This window comes from Osmia lignaria, unplaced genomic scaffold (assembly GCF_051020975.1).
Source record: "Osmia lignaria lignaria isolate PbOS001 unplaced genomic scaffold, iyOsmLign1 scaffold0005, whole genome shotgun sequence".
Classification (NCBI taxonomy): Eukaryota; Metazoa; Arthropoda; class Insecta; order Hymenoptera; family Megachilidae; genus Osmia; species Osmia lignaria.
This window is the reverse complement of record NW_027478162.1, coordinates 21543754-21559816: the sequence shown is the minus strand read 5'-3', so window position 1 is coordinate 21559816 and position 16063 is coordinate 21543754.

Here is a 16063-nt window from a genome sequence, read left to right as displayed (position 1 = left end):
AACACCGTGGCCCCTTTCTTTGAGATAACTCTGCACTATTGCGAGCTGCAAATGCCACTTCCAGCTTAGCTGTGCCGAGGAAGAACAACAAGAAGAAGAAATATCTCGAAATATGTCCGTCAGGCCAGTTCCTTTGAGCTGAATCTGCAAATATCTCGGAAACGAAGCGAGCTATGGCAAAATGTTAAGAGACGTTTTTTGTAGAGAATTATGTTTCCTACAATTTATGTTCTATGATATTTTTTGATCAGAAGCGTAGTTTTCGAGATATATCGAGATATTTAAAAGTTCCGAAGCCGCACCAACATAATAGGGATACAGAAACACCGTGGCCCCTTTCTTCGAGATAACTCTGCACTAGTGCGAGCCGCAAATGCCACTTCCAGCTTAGCTGTGCAGAAGAAGAACAACAAGAAGAAGAAATATCTCGAAATATGGCCGTCAGGCCCCTTCCCTTGAGATAAATCTGCAAATATCTCGGAAACGAAGCGAGCTATGGCAAAATGTTGAGAGACCTTTTTTGTAGAGAATTAAGTTTCCTACTTTTTATGTTCTATGATATTTTTTGATCAGATGCGTAGTTCTCGAGATATATCAAGATATTTAAAAGTTCCGAAGCCGCACCAACATAATAGAGATACAGAAACACCGTGGCCCCTCTCTTTGAGATAACTCTGTACTATTGCGAGCTGGAAATGCCACTTCCAGTTTAGCTGTGCAGAAGAAGAACAACAAGAAGAAGAAATATCTCGAAATATGTCCGTCAGGCCCCTTCCCTTGAGATAAATCTGCAAATATCTCGGAAACGAAGCGAGCTATGGCAAAATGTTAAGAGACCTTTTTTGTAGAGAATTATGTTTCCTACAATTTATGTTCTATGATATTTTTTGATCAGAAGCGTAGTTTTCGAGATATATCGAGATATTTAAAAGTTCCGAAGCCGCACCAACATAATAGAGATACAGAAACACAGTGGCCCCTTTCTTTGAGATAACTCTGCACTATTGCGAGCTGCAAATGCCACTTCCAGCTTAGCTGTGCAGAGGAAGAACAACAAGAAGTAGAAATATCTCGAAATATGTCCGTCAGGCCAGTTCCTTTGAGCTCAATCTGCAAATATCTCGGAAACGAAGCGAGCTATGGCAAAATGTTAAGAGACCTTTTTTGTAGAGAATTAAGTTTCCTACTTTTTATGTTCTATGATATTTTTTGATCAGATGCGTAGTTCTCGAGATATATCAAGATATTTAAAAGTTCCGAAGCCGCACCAACATAATAGAGATACAGAAACACCGTGGCCCCTTTCTTTCAGATAACTATGCACTATTGCGAGCTGCAAATGCCACTTCCAGCTTAGCTGTGCAGAAGAACAACAAGAAGAAGAAATATCTCGAAATATGTCCGTCAGGCCCCTTCCCTTGAGATAAATCTGCAAATATCTCGGAAACGAAGCGAGCTATGGCAAAATGTTAAGAGACCTTTTTTGTAGAGAATTAAGTTTCCTACTTTTTATGTTCTATGATATTTTCTGATCAGATGCGTAGTTCTCGAGATATATCAAGATATTTAAAAGTTCCGAAGCCGCACCAACATAATAGAGATACAGAAACACCGTGGCCCCTTTCTTTGAGATAACTCTGCACTATTGCGAGCTGCAAATGCCACTTCCAGCTTAGCTGTGCAGAAGAAGAACAACAAGAAGAAGAAGTATCTCGAAATATGTCCGTCAGGCCCCTTCCCTTGAGATAAATCTGCAAATATCTCGGAAACGAAGAGAGCTATGGCAAAATGTTAAGAGACCTTATTTGTAGAGAATTAAGTTTCCTACTTTTTATGTTCTATGATATTTTTTGATCAGATGCGTAGTTCTCGAGATATATCAAGATATTTAAAAGTTCCGAAGCCGCACCAACATAATAGAGATACAGAAACACCGTGGCCCCCTTCTTTCAGATAACTCTGCACTATTGCGAGCTGGAAATGACACTTCCAGTTTAGCTGTGCAGAAGAAGAACAACAAGAAGAAGAAATATCTCGAAATATGTCCGTCAGGCCCTTCCCTTGAGATAAATCTGCATATATCTCGGAAACGAAGCGAGCTATGGCAAAATGTTGAGAGACCTTTTTTGTAGAGAATTAAGTTTTCTACTTTTTATGTTCTATGATATTTTTTGATCAGATGCGTAGTTCTCGAGATATATCAAGATATTTAAAAGTTCCGAAGCCGCACCAACATAATAGAGATACAGAAACACCGTGGCCCCTTTCTTTGAGATAACTCGGCACTACTGCGAGCTGGAAATGCCACTTCCAGTTTAGCTGTGCAGAAGAAGAACAACAAGAAGAAGAAATATCTCGAAATATGTCCGTCAGGCCCCTTCCCTTGAGATAAATCTGCAAGTATCTTGGAAACGAAGCGAGCTATGGCAAAATGTTAAGAGACCTTTTTTGTAGAGAATTAAGTTTCCTACTTTTTATGTTCTATGATATTTTTTGATCAGATGCGTAGTTCTCGAGATATATCAAGATATTTAAAAGTTCCGAAGCCGCACCAACATAATAGAGATACAGAAACACCGTGGCCCCTTTCTTCGAGATAACTCTGCACTATTGCGAGCTGCAAATGCCACTTCCAGCTTAGCTGTGCAGAAGAAGAACAACAAGAAGAAGAAATATCTCGAAAAATGTCCGTCAGGCCCCTTCCCTTGAGATAAATCTGCAAATATCTCGGAAACGAAGCGAGCTATGGCAAAATGTTAAGAGACCTTATTTGTAGAGAATTAGGTTTCCTACTTTTTATGTTCTATGATATTTTTTGATCAGATGCGTAGTTCTCGAGATATATCAAGATATTTAAAAGTTCCGAAGCCGCACCAACATAATAGAGATACAGAAACACCGTGGCCCCTTTCTTTGAGATAACTCTGCGCTATTGCGAGCTGGAAATGCCACTTCCAGTTTAGCTGTGCAGAAGAAGAACAACAAGAAGAGGAAATATCTCGAAATATGTCCGTCAGGCCCCTTCCCTTGAGATATATCTGCAAATATCTCGGAAACGAAACGAGCTATGGCAAAATGTTAAGAGACCTTTTTTGTAGAGAATTATGTTTCCTACAATTTATGTTCTATGATATTTTTTAATCAGAAGCGTAGTTTTCGAGATATATCGAGATATTTAAAAGATCCGAAGCCGCACCAACATAATAGAGATACAGAAACACCGTGGCCCCTTTCTTTGAGATAACCCTGCACTAGTGCGAGCCGCAAATGCCGCTTCCAGCTTAGCTGTGCAGAAGAAGAACAACAAGAAGAAGAAATATCTCGAAATATGTCCGTCAGGCCCCTTCCCTCGAGATAAATCTGCAAATATCTCGGAAACGAAGCGAGCTATGGCAAAATGTTAAGAGACCTTTTTTGTAGAGAATTAAGTTTCCTACTTTTTATGCTCTGTGATATTTTTTGATCGGATGCGTAGTTCTCGAGATATATCAAGATATTTAAAAAATCCGAAGCCGCACCAACATAATAGAGATACAGAAACACCGTGGCCCCTTTCTTTGAGATAACTCTGCACTATTGCGAGCTGCAAATGCCACTTCCAGCTTAGCTGTGCAGAAGAAGAACAACAAAAAGAAGAAATATCTCGAAATATGTCCGTCAGGCCCCTTCCCTTGAGATAAATCTGCAAATATCTCGGAAACGAAGCGAGCTATGGCAAAATGTTAAGAGACCTTTTTTGTAGAGAATTAAGTTTCCTACTTTTTATGTTCTATGATATTTTTTGATCAGATGCGTAGTTCTCGAGATATATCAAGATATCTAAAAGTTCCGAAGCCGCACCAACATAATAGAGATACAGAAACGCCGTGGCCCCTTTCTTCGAGATAACTCTGCACTATTGCAAGCTGCAAATGCCACTTCCAGCTTAGCTGTGCAGAAGAAGAACAACAAGAAGAAGAAATATCTCGAAAAATGTCCGTCAGGCCCCTTCCCTTGAGATATATCTGCAAATATCTCGGAAACGAAGCGAGCTATGGCAAAATGTTAAGAGACCTTATTTGTAGAGAATTAAGTTTCCTACTTTTTATGTTCTATGATATTTTTTGATCAGATGCGTAGTTCTCGAGATATATCAAGATATTTAAAAGTTCCGAAGCCGCACCAACATAATAGAGATACAGAAACACCGTGGCCCCTTTCTTTGAGATAACTCTGCACTATTGCGAGCTGTAAATGCCACGTCCAGCTTAGCTGTGCAGATTGAAGAACAACAAGAAGAAGAAATATCTCGAAATATGTCCGTCAGGCCCCTTCCCTCGAGATAAATCTGCAAATATCTCGGAAACGAAGCGAGCTATGGCAAAATGTTAAGAGACCTTTTTTGTAGAGAATTAAGTTTCCTACTTTTTATGTTCTATGATATTTTTTGATCGGATGCGTAGCTCTCGAGATATATCAAGATATTTAAAAGTTCCGAAGCCGCACCAACATAATAGAGATACAGAAACACCGTGGCCCCTTTCTTTGAGATAACTCTGCACTATTGCGAGCTGCAAATGCCACTTCCAGCTTAGCTGTGCAGAAGAAGAACAATAAGAAGAAGAAATATCTCGAAATATGTCCGTCAGACCCCTTCCCTTGAGATAAATCTGCAAATATCTCGGAAACGAAGCGAGCTATGGCAAAATGTTGAGAGACCTTTTTTGTAGAGAATTATGTTTCCCACAATTTACGTTCTATGATATTTTTTGATCAGAAGCGTAGTTTTCGAGATATATCGAGATATTTAAAAGATCCGAAGCCGCACCAACATAATACAGATACAGAAACACCGTGGCCCCTTTCTTCGAGATAACTCTGCACTATTGCGAGCTGCAACTGCCACTTCCAGCTTAGCTGTGCAGAAGAAGACCAACAAGAAGAAGAAATATCTCGAAATATGTCCGTCAGACCCCTTCCCTTGAGATAAATCTGCAAATATCTCGGAAGCGAAGCGAGCTATGGCAAAATGTTAAGAGACCTTTTTTGTAGAGAATTATGTTTCCTACAATTTATGTTCTATGATATTTTTTGATCAGATGCGTAGTTCTCGAGATATATCAAGATATTTAAAAGTTCCGAAGCCGCACCAACATAATAGAGATACAGAAACACCGTGGCCCCTTTCTTTGAGATAACTCTGCACTATTGCGAGCTGCAAATGACACTTCCAGCTTAGCTGTGCAGAAGAAGAACAACAAGAAGAAGAAATATCTCGAAATATGTCCGTCAGGCCCCTTCCCTTGAGATAAATCTGCAAATATCTCGGAAACGAAGCGAGCTATGGCAAAATGTTAAGAGACCTTTTTTGTAGAGAATTAAGTTTCCTACTTTTTATCTTCTATGATATTTTCTGATCAGATTCGTAGTTCTCGAGATATATCAAGATATTTAAAAGTTCCGAAGCCGCACCAACATAATAGAGATACAGAAACACCGTGGCCCCTTTCTTTGAGATAACTCTGCACTATTGCGAGCTGCAAATGCCACTTCCAGCTTAGCTGTGCAGAAGAAGAAATATCTCGAAATATGTCCGTCAGGCCCCTTCCCTTGAGATAAATCTGCAAATATCTCGGAAACGAAGCGAGCTATGGCAAAATGTTAAGAGACCTTTTTTGTATGGAATTATGTTTCGTACTTTTTATGTTGTATGATATTTCTTGATCAGACGCGTAGTTCTCGAGATATATCAAGATATTTAAAAGTTCCGAAGCCGCACCAACATAATAGAGATACAGAAACACCGTGGCCTCTCTCTTTGAGATAACTCTGCACTATTGCGAGCTGCAAATGCCACTTCCAATTTAGCTGTGCAGAAGAAGAACAACAAGAAGAAGAAATATCTCGAAATATGTCCGTTAGGCCCCTTCCCTTGAGATAAATCGGCAAGTATCTCGGAAACGAAGCGAGCTATGGCAAAATGTTGAGAGACCTTTTTTGTAGAGAATTAAGTTTCCTACTTTTTATGTTCTATGATATTTTTTGATCAGATGCGTAGATCTCGAGATATATCAAGATATTTAAAAGTTCCGAAGCCGCACCAACATAATAGAGATACAGAAACACCGTGGCCCCTTTCTTTGAGATAACTCTGCACTATTGCGAGCTGCAAATGCCACTTCCAGCTTAGCTGTGCAGAAGAAGAACAACAAGAAGAAGAAATATCTCGAAATATGTCGGTCAGGCCCCTTCCCTTGAGATAAATCTGCAAATATCTCGGAAACGAAGCGAGCTATGGCAAAATGTTAAGAGACCTTTTTTGTATGGAATTATGTTTCCTACTTTTTATGTTCTACGATATTTTTTGATCAGACGCGTAGTTCTCGAGATATATCAAGATATTTAAAAGTTCCGAAGCCGCACCAACATAATGGAGATACAGAAACACCGTGGCTCCTTTCTTTTAGATAACTCTGCACTATTGCGACCTGTAAATGCCACTTCCAGTTTAGCTGTGCAGAAGAAGAACAACAAGAAGAAGAAATATCTCGAAATAAGTCCGTTAGGCCCCTTCCCTTGAGATAAATCTGCAAATATCTCGGAAACGAAGCGAGCTATGGCAAAATGTTAAGAGACCTTTTTTGTAGAGAATTAAGTTTCCTACGTTTTATGTTGTATGATATTTTTTGATCAGATGCGTAGTTCTCGAGATATATCAAGATATTTAAAAGTTCCGAAGCCGCACCAACATAATAGAGATACAGAAACACCGTGGCCCCTTTCTTTGAGATAACTCTGTACTAGTGCGAGCCGCAAATGCCACTTCCAGCTTAGCTGTGCAGAAGAAGAACAACAAGAAGAAGAAATATCTCGAAATATGTCCGTTAGGCCCCTTCCCTTGAGATAAATCTGCAAATATCTCGGAAACGAAGCGAGCTATGGCAAAATGTTAAGAGACCTTTTTTGTAGAGAATTAAGTTTCCTACGTTTTATGTTGTATGATATTTTTTGATCAGATGCGTAGTTCTCGAGATATATCAAGATATTTAAAAGTTCCGAAGCCGCACCAACATAATAGAGATACAGAAACACCGTGGCCCCTCTCTTTGAGATAACTCTGCACTATTGCGAGCTGGAAATGCCACTTCCAGTTTAGCTGTGCAGAAGAAGAACAACAAGAAGAAGAAATATCTCGCAATATGTCCGTTAGGCCCCTTCCCTTGAGATAAATCTGCAAATATCTCGGAAACGAAGCGAGCTATGGCAAAATGTTAAGAGACCTTTTTTGTAGAGAATTAAGTTTCCTACTTTTTATGTTCTATGATATTTTTTGATCAGATGCGTAGTTCTCGAGATATATCAAGATATTTAAAAGTTCCGAAGCCGCACCAACATAATAGAGATACAGAAACACCGTGGCCCCTTTCTTTGAGATAACTCTGTACTATTGCGAGCTGGAAATGCCACTTCCAGTTTAGCTGTGCAGAAGAAGAACAACAAGAAGAAGAAATATCTCGAAATATGTCCGTTAGGCCCCTTCCCTTGAGATAAATCTGCAAATATCTCGGAAACGAAGCGAGCTATGGCAAAATGTTAAGAGACGTTTTTTGTAGCGAATTATGTTTCCTACAATTTATGTTCTATGATATTTTTTGCTCAGAAGCGTAGTTTTCGAGATATATCGAGATATTTAAAAGTTCCGAAGCAGCACCAACATAATAGAGATACAGAAACACCGTGGCCCCTTTCTTTGAGATAACTCTGCACTAGTGCGAGCCGCAAATGCCACTTCCAGCTTAGCTGTGCAGAAGAAGAACAACAAGAAGAAGAAATATCTCGAAATATGTCCGTCAGGCCCCTTCCCTTGAGATAAATCTGCAAATATCTCGGAAACGAAGCGAGCTATGGCAAAATGTTAAGAGACCTTTTTTGTAGAGAATTGAGTTTCCTACTTTTTAGGTTCTATGATATTTTTTGATCAGATGCGTAGTTCTCGAGATATATCAAGATATTTAAAAGTTCCGAAGCCGCACCAACATAATAGAGATACAGAAACACCGTGGCCCCTTTCTTTCAGATAACTATGCACTATTGCGAGCTGTAAATGCCACTTCCAGCTTAGCTGTGCAGAAGAAGAACAACAAGAAGAAGAAATATCTCGAAATATGTCCGTCAGGCCCCTTACCTTGAGATAAATCTGCAAATATCTCGGAAACGAAGCGAGCTATGGCAAAATGTTAACAGACGTTTTTTGTAGAGAATTAAGTTTCCTACTTTTTAGCTTCTATGATATTTTCTGATCAGATGCGTAGTTCTCGAGATATATCGAGATATTTAAAAGTTCCGAAGCCGCACCAACATAATAGAGATACAGAAACACCGTGGCCCCTTTCTTTGAGATAACTCTGCACTAGTGCGAGCCGCAAATGCCACTGCCAGCTTAGCTGTGCAGAAGAAGAACAACAAGAAGAAGAAATATCTCGAAATATGTCCGTCAGGCCACTTCCCTTGAGATAAATCTGCAAATATCTCGGAAACGAAGCGAGCTATGGCAAAATGTTAAGAGACCTTTTTTGTAGAGAATTATGTTTCCTACTTTTTATGCTCTATGATATTTTTTGATCAGACGCGTAGCTCTCGAGATATATCAAGATATTTAAAAGTTCCGAAGCCGCACCAACATAATAGAGATACAGAAACACCGTGGCCCCTCTCTTTGAGATAACTCTGCACTATTGCGAGCTGGAAATGCCACTTCCAGTTTAGCTGTGCAGAAGAAGAACAACAAGAAGAAGAAATATCTCGAAATATGTCCGTTAGGCCCCTTCCCTTGAGATAAATCTGCAAATATCGCGGAAACGAAGCGAGCTATGGCAAAATGTTAAGAGACCTTTTTTGTAGAGAATTATGTTTCCTACAATTTATGTTCTATGATATTTTTTGATCAGAAGCGTAGTTTTCGAGATATATCGAGATATTTAAAAGTTCCGAAGCCGCACCAACATAATAGAGATACAGAAACACCGTGGCCCCTTTCTTTGAGATAACTCTGCACTATTGCGAGCTGCAAATGCCACTTCCAGCTTAGCTGTGCAGAGGAAGAACAACAAGAAGAAGAAATATCTCGAAATATGTCCGTCAGGCCAGTTCCTTTGAGCTGAATCTGCAAATATCTCGGAAACGAAGCGAGCTATGGCAAAATGTTAAGAGACCTTTTTTGTAGAGAATTAAGTTTCCTACTTTTTATCTTCTATGATATTTTCTGATCAGATGCGTAGTTCTCGAGATATATCAAGATATTTAAAAGTTCCGAAGCCGCACCAACATAATAGAGATACAGAAACACCGTGGCCCCTTTCTTTGAGATAACTCTGCACTAGTGCGAGCCGCAAATGCCACTTCCAGCTTAGCTGTGCAGCAGAAGAACAACAAGAAGAAGAAATATCTCGAAATATGTCCGTCAGGCCACTTTCCTTGAGATAAATCTGCAAATATCTCGGAAACGAAGCGAGCTATGGCAAAATGTTAAGAGACCTTTTTTGTAGAGAATTATGTTTCCTACTTTTTATGTTCTATAATATTTTTTGATCAGACGCGTAGCTCTCGAGATATATCGAGATATTTAAAAGTTCCGAAGCCGCACCAACATAATAGAGATACAGAAACACCGTGGCCCCTTTCTTTGAGATAACTCTGCACTAGTGCGAGCCGCAAATGCCACTTCCAGCTTAGCTGTGCAGAAGAAGAACAACAAGAAGAAGAAATATCTCGAAATATGTCCGTCAGGCCCCTTCCCTTGAGATAAATCTGCAAATATCTCGGAAACGAAGCGAGCTATGGTAAAATGTTAAGAGACCTTTTTTGTAGAGAATTAAGTTTCCTACTTTTTATGTTGTATGATATTTTTTGATCAGATGCGTAGTTCTCGAGATATATCAAGATATTTAAAAGTTCCGAAGCCGCACCAACATAATAGAGATACAGAAACACCGTGGCCCCTTTCTTTGAGATAACTCTGCACTATTGCAAGCTGCAAATGCCACTTCCAGCTTAGCTGTGCAGAGGAAGAACAACAAGAAGAAGAAATATCTCGAAATATGTCCGTCAGGCCAGTTCCTTTGAGCTGAATCTGCAAATATCTCGGAAACGAAGCGAGCTATGGCAAAATGTTAAGAGACGTTTTTTGTAGAGAATTATGTTTCCTACAATTTATGTTCTATGATATTTTTTGATCAGAAGCGTAGTTTTCGAGATATATCGAGATATTTAAAAGTTCCGAAGCCGCACCAACATAATAGGGATACAGAAACACCGTGGCCCCTTTCTTCGAGATAACTCTGCACTAGTGCGAGCCGCAAATGCCACTTCCAGCTTAGCTGTGCAGAAGAAGAACAACAAGAAGAAGAAATATCTCGAAATATGGCCGTCAGGCCCCTTCCCTTGAGATAAATCTGCAAATATCTCGGAAACGAAGCGAGCTATGGCAAAATGTTGAGAGACCTTTTTTGTAGAGAATTAAGTTTCCTACTTTTTATGTTCTATGATATTTTTTGATCAGATGCGTAGTTCTCGAGATATATCAAGATATTTAAAAGTTCCGAAGCCGCACCAACATAATAGAGATACAGAAACACCGTGGCCCCTCTCTTTGAGATAACTCTGTACTATTGCGAGCTGGAAATGCCACTTCCAGTTTAGCTGTGCAGAAGAAGAACAACAAGAAGAAGAAATATCTCGAAATATGTCCGTCAGGCCCCTTCCCTTGAGATAAATCTGCAAATATCTCGGAAACGAAGTGAGCTATGGCAAAATGTTAAGAGATCTTTTTTGTAGAGAATTATGTTTCCTACAATTTATGTTCTATGATATTTTTTGATCAGAAGCGTAGTTTTCGAGATATATCGAGATATTTAAAAGTTCCGAAGCCGCACCAACATAATAGAGATACAGAAACACCGTGGCCCCTTTCTCTGAGACAACTCTGCACTAGTGCGAGCCGCAAATGCCACTTCCAGCTTAGCTGTGCAGAAGAAGAACAACAAGAAGAAGAAATATCTCGAAATATGTCCGTCAGGCCCCTTCCCTTGAGATAAATCTGCAAATATCTCGGAAACGAAGCGAGCTATGGTAAAATGTTAAGAGACCTTTTTTGTAGAGAATTCAGTTTCCTACTTTTTATGTTCTATGATATTTTTTGATCAGATGCGTAGTTCTCGAGATATATCAAGATATTTAAAAGTTCCGAAGCCGCACCAACATAATAGAGATACAGAAACACCGTGGCCCCTTTCTTTGAGATAACTCTGCACTATTGCGAGCTGCAAATGCCACTTCCAGCTTAGCTGTGCAGAGGAAGAACTACAAGAAGAAGAAATATCTCGAAATATGTCCGTCAGGCCAGTTCCTTTGAGCTGAATCTGCAAATATCTCGGAAATGAAGCGAGCTATGGCAAAATGTTAAGAGACGTTTTTTGTAGAGAATTATGTTTGCTACAATTTATGTTCTATGATATTTTTTGATCAGAAGCGTAGTTTTCGAGATATATCGCGATATTTAAAAGTTCCGAAGCCGCACCAACATAATAGAGATACAGAAACACCGTGGCCCCTTTCTCTGAGATAACTCTGCACTAGTGCGAGCCGCAAATGCCACTTCCAGCTTAGCTGTGCAGAAGAAGAACAACAAGAAGAAGAAATATCTCGAAATATGTCCGTCAGGCCCCTTACCTTGAGATAAATCTGCAAATATCTCGGAAACGAAGCGAGCTATGGCAAAATGTTAAGAGACGTTTTTTGTAGAGAATTAAGTTTCCTACTTTTTAGCTTCTATGATATTTTCTGATCAGATGCGTAGTTCTCGAGATATATCAAGATATTTAAAAGTTCCGAAGCCGCACCAACATAGTAGAGATACAGAAACACCGTGGCCCCTTTCTTTGAGATAACTCTGCACTAGTGCGAGCCGCAAATGCCACTTCCAGTTTAGCTGTGCAGAAGAAGAACAACAAGAAGAAGAAATATCTCGAAATATGTCCGTCAGGCCCCTTCCCTTGAGATAAATCTGCAAATATCTCGGAAACGAAGCGAGCTATGGCAAAATGGTAAGAGACCTTTTTTGTAGAGAATTAGGTTTCCTACTTTTTATGTTCTATGATATTTTTTGATCAGATGCGTAGTTCTCGAGATATATCAAGATATTTAAAGGTTCCGAAGCCGCACCAACATAATAGAGATACAGAAACACCGTGGCCCCTTTCTTTGAGATAACTCTGCACTAGTGCGAGCCGCAAATGCCACTTCCAGCTTAGCTGTGCAGAAGAAGAACAACAAGAAGAAGAAATATCTCGAAATATGTCCGTCAGGCCCCTTCCCTTGAGATAAATCTGCAAATATCTCGGAAACGAAGCGAGGTATGGCAAAATGTTAAGAGACCTTTTTTGTAGAGAATTAAGTTTCCTCCATTTTATGTTCTATGATATTTTTTGATCAGATGCGTAGTTCTCGAGATATATCGAGATACTTAAAAGTTCCGAAGCCGCACCAACATAATAGAGATACAGAAACACCGTGGCCCCTTTCTTTGAGATAACTGTGCACTAGTGCGAGCCGCAAATGCCACTTCCAACTTAGCTGTGCAGAAGAAGAACAACAAGAAGAAGAAATATCTCGAAATATGTCCGTCAGGCCCCTTCCCTTGAGATAAATCTGCAAATATCTCGGAAACGAAGCGAGCTATGGCAAAATGTTAAGAGACCTTTTTTGTACAGAATTATGTTTCCTACTTTTTATGTTCTATGATATTTTTTGATCAGGCGCGTAGTTCTCGAGATATATCAAGATATTTAAAAGTTCCGAAGCCGCACCAACATAATAGAGATACAGAAACACCGTGGCCCCTTTCTTTGAGATAACTCTGCACTGTTGCGAGCTGTAAATGCCACTTCCAGCTTAGCTGTGCAGAAGAAGAACAACAAGAAGAAGAAATATCTCGAAATATGTCCGTCAGGCCCCTGCCCTTGAGATATATCTGCAAATATCTCGGAAACGAAGCGAGCTATGGCAAAATGTTAAGAGACCTTTTCTGTAGAGAATTATGTTTCCTACAATTTATCTTCTATGATATTTTTTGATCAGAAGCGTAGTTTTCGAGATATATCGAGATATTTAAAGGTTCCGAAGCCGCACCAACATAATAGAGATACAGAAACACCGTGGCCCCTTTCTTTGAGATAACTCTGCACTATTGCGAGCTGCAAATGCCACTTCCAGCTTAGCTGTGCAGAAGAAGAACAACAAGAAGAAGAAGTATCTCGAAATATGTCCGTCAGGCCCCTTCCCTTGAGATAAATCTGCAAATATCTCGGAAACGAAGAGAGCTATGGCAAAATGTTAAGAGACCTTATTTGTAGAGAATTAAGTTTCCTACTTTTTATGTTCTATGATATTTTTTGATCAGGTGCGTAGTTCTCGAGATATATCAAGATATTTAAAAGTTCCGAAGCCGCACCAACATAATAGAGATACAGAAACACCGTGGCCCCTTTCTTTGAGATAACTCTGCACTGTTGCGAGCTGTAAATGCCACTTCCAGCTTAGCTGTGCAGAAGAAGAACAACAAGAAGAAGAAATATCTCGAAATATGTCCGTCAGGCCCCTGCCCTTGAGATATATCTGCAAATATCTCGGAAACGAAGCGAGCTATGGCAAAATGTTAAGAGACCTTTTCTGTAGAGAATTATGTTTCCTACAATTTATCCTCTATGATATTTTTTGATCAGAAGCGTAGTTTTCGAGATATATCGAGATATTTAAAGGTTCCGAAGCCGCACCAACTTAATAGAGATACAGAAACACCGTGGCCCCTTTCTTTGAGATAACTCTGCACTAGTGCGAGCCGCAAATGCCACTTCCAGCTTAGCTGTGCAGAAGAAGAACAACAAGAAGAAGAAATATCTCGAAATATGTCCGTCAGGCCCCTTCCCTTGAGATAAATCTGCAAATATCTCGGAAACGAAGCGAGCTATGGCAAAATGTTAAGAGACCTTTTTTGTAGAGAATTAAGTTTCCTACAATTTACGTTCTCTGATATTTTTTGATCAGAAGCGTAGTTTTCGAGATATATCAAGATATTTAAAAGTTCCGAAGCCGCACCAACATAATAGAGATACAGAAACACCGTGGCCCCTTTCTTTGAGATAACTCTGCACTATTGCGCGCTGCAAATGCCACTTCCAGCTTAGCTGCGCAGAGGAAGAACAACAAGAAGAAGAAATATCTCGAAATATGTCCGTCAGGCCCCTTCCCTTGAGATAAATCTGCAAATATCTCGGAAACGAAGCGAGCTATGGCAAAATGTTAGGAGACCTTTTTTGTAGAGAATTATGTTTCCTACAATTTATGTTCTATGATATTTTTTGATCAGAAGCGTAGTTTTCGAGATATATCGAGATATTTAAAAGTTCCGATGCCGCACCAACATAATAGAGATACGGAAACACCGTGGCCCCTTTCTTTGGGATAACTCTGCACTATTGCGAGCTGGAAATGCCACTTCCAGTTTAGCTGTGCAGAAGAAGAACAACAAGAAGAAGAAATATCTCGAAATATGTCCGTCAGGACCCTTCCCTTGAGATAAATCTGCAAATATCTCGGAAACGAAGCGAGCTATTGCAAAACGTTGAGAGACCTTTTTTGTAGAGAATTAAGTTTCCTACTTTTTATGTTCTATGATATTTTTTGATCAGATGCGTAGATCTCGAGATATATCAAGATATTTAAAAGCTCCGAAGCTGCACCAACATAATAGAGGTACAGAAACACCGTGGCCCCTTTCTTTGAGATAACTCTGCACTATTGCGAGCTGCAAATGCCACTTCCAGCTTAGCTGTGCAGAAGAAGAACAACAAGAATAAGAAATATTTCGAAATATGTCCGTCAGGCCCCTTCCCTTGAGATAAATCTGCAAATATCTCGGAAACGAAGCGAGCTGTGGCAAAATGTTAAGAGACCTTTTTTGTAGAGAATTAAGTTTCCTACTTTTTATGTTCTATGATATTTTTTGATCAGATGCGTAGTTTTCGAGATATAGCAAGATATTTAAAAGTTCCGAAGCCGCACCAACATAATAGAGATACAGAAACACCGTGGCCCCTTTCTTTGAGATAACTCTGCACTACTGCGAGCTGCAAATGCCACTTCCAGCTTAGCTGTGCAGAAGAAGAACAACAAGAAGAAGAAATATCTCGAAATATGTCCGTCAGGCCCCTTCCCTTGAGATAAATCTGCAAATATCTCGGAAACGAAGCGAGCTATGGCAAAATGTTAAGAGACCTTTTTTGTAGAGAATTAAGTTTCCTACTTTTTATGTTCTATGATATTTTTTGATCAGATGCGTAGTTCTCGAGATATATCCAGATATTTAAAAGTTCCGAAGCGGCACCAACATAATAGAGATACAGAAACACCGTGGCCCCTTTCTTTGAGGTAACTCTGCACTATTGCGAGCTGCAAATGCCACTTCCAGCTTAGCTGTGCAGAAGAAGAACAACAAGAAGAAGAAATATCTCGAAATATGTCCGTCAGGCCCCTTCCCTTGAGATAAATCTGCAAATATCTCGGAAACAAAGCGAGCTATGGCAAAATGTTAAGAGACCTTTTTTGTAGAGAATTAAGTTTCCTACTTTTTATGTTCTATGATATTTTTTGATCAGATGCGTAGTTCTCGAGATATATCAAGATATTTAAAAGTTCCGAAGCCGCACCAACATAATAGAGATACAGAAACACCGTGGCCCCTTTCTTTGAGATAATTCTGCACTATTGCGAGCTGCAAATGCCACTTCCAGCTTAGCTGTGCAGAAGAAGAACAACAAGAATAAGAAATATCTCGAAATATGTCCGTCAGGCCCCTTCCCTTGAGATAAATCTGCAAATATCTCGGAAACGAAGCGAGCTATGGCAAAATGTTAAGAGACCTTATTTGTAGAGAATTAAGTTTCCTACTTTTTATGTTCTATGATATTTTTTGATCAGATGCGTAGTTCTCGAGATATATCAAGATATTTAAAAGTTCCGAAACCGCACC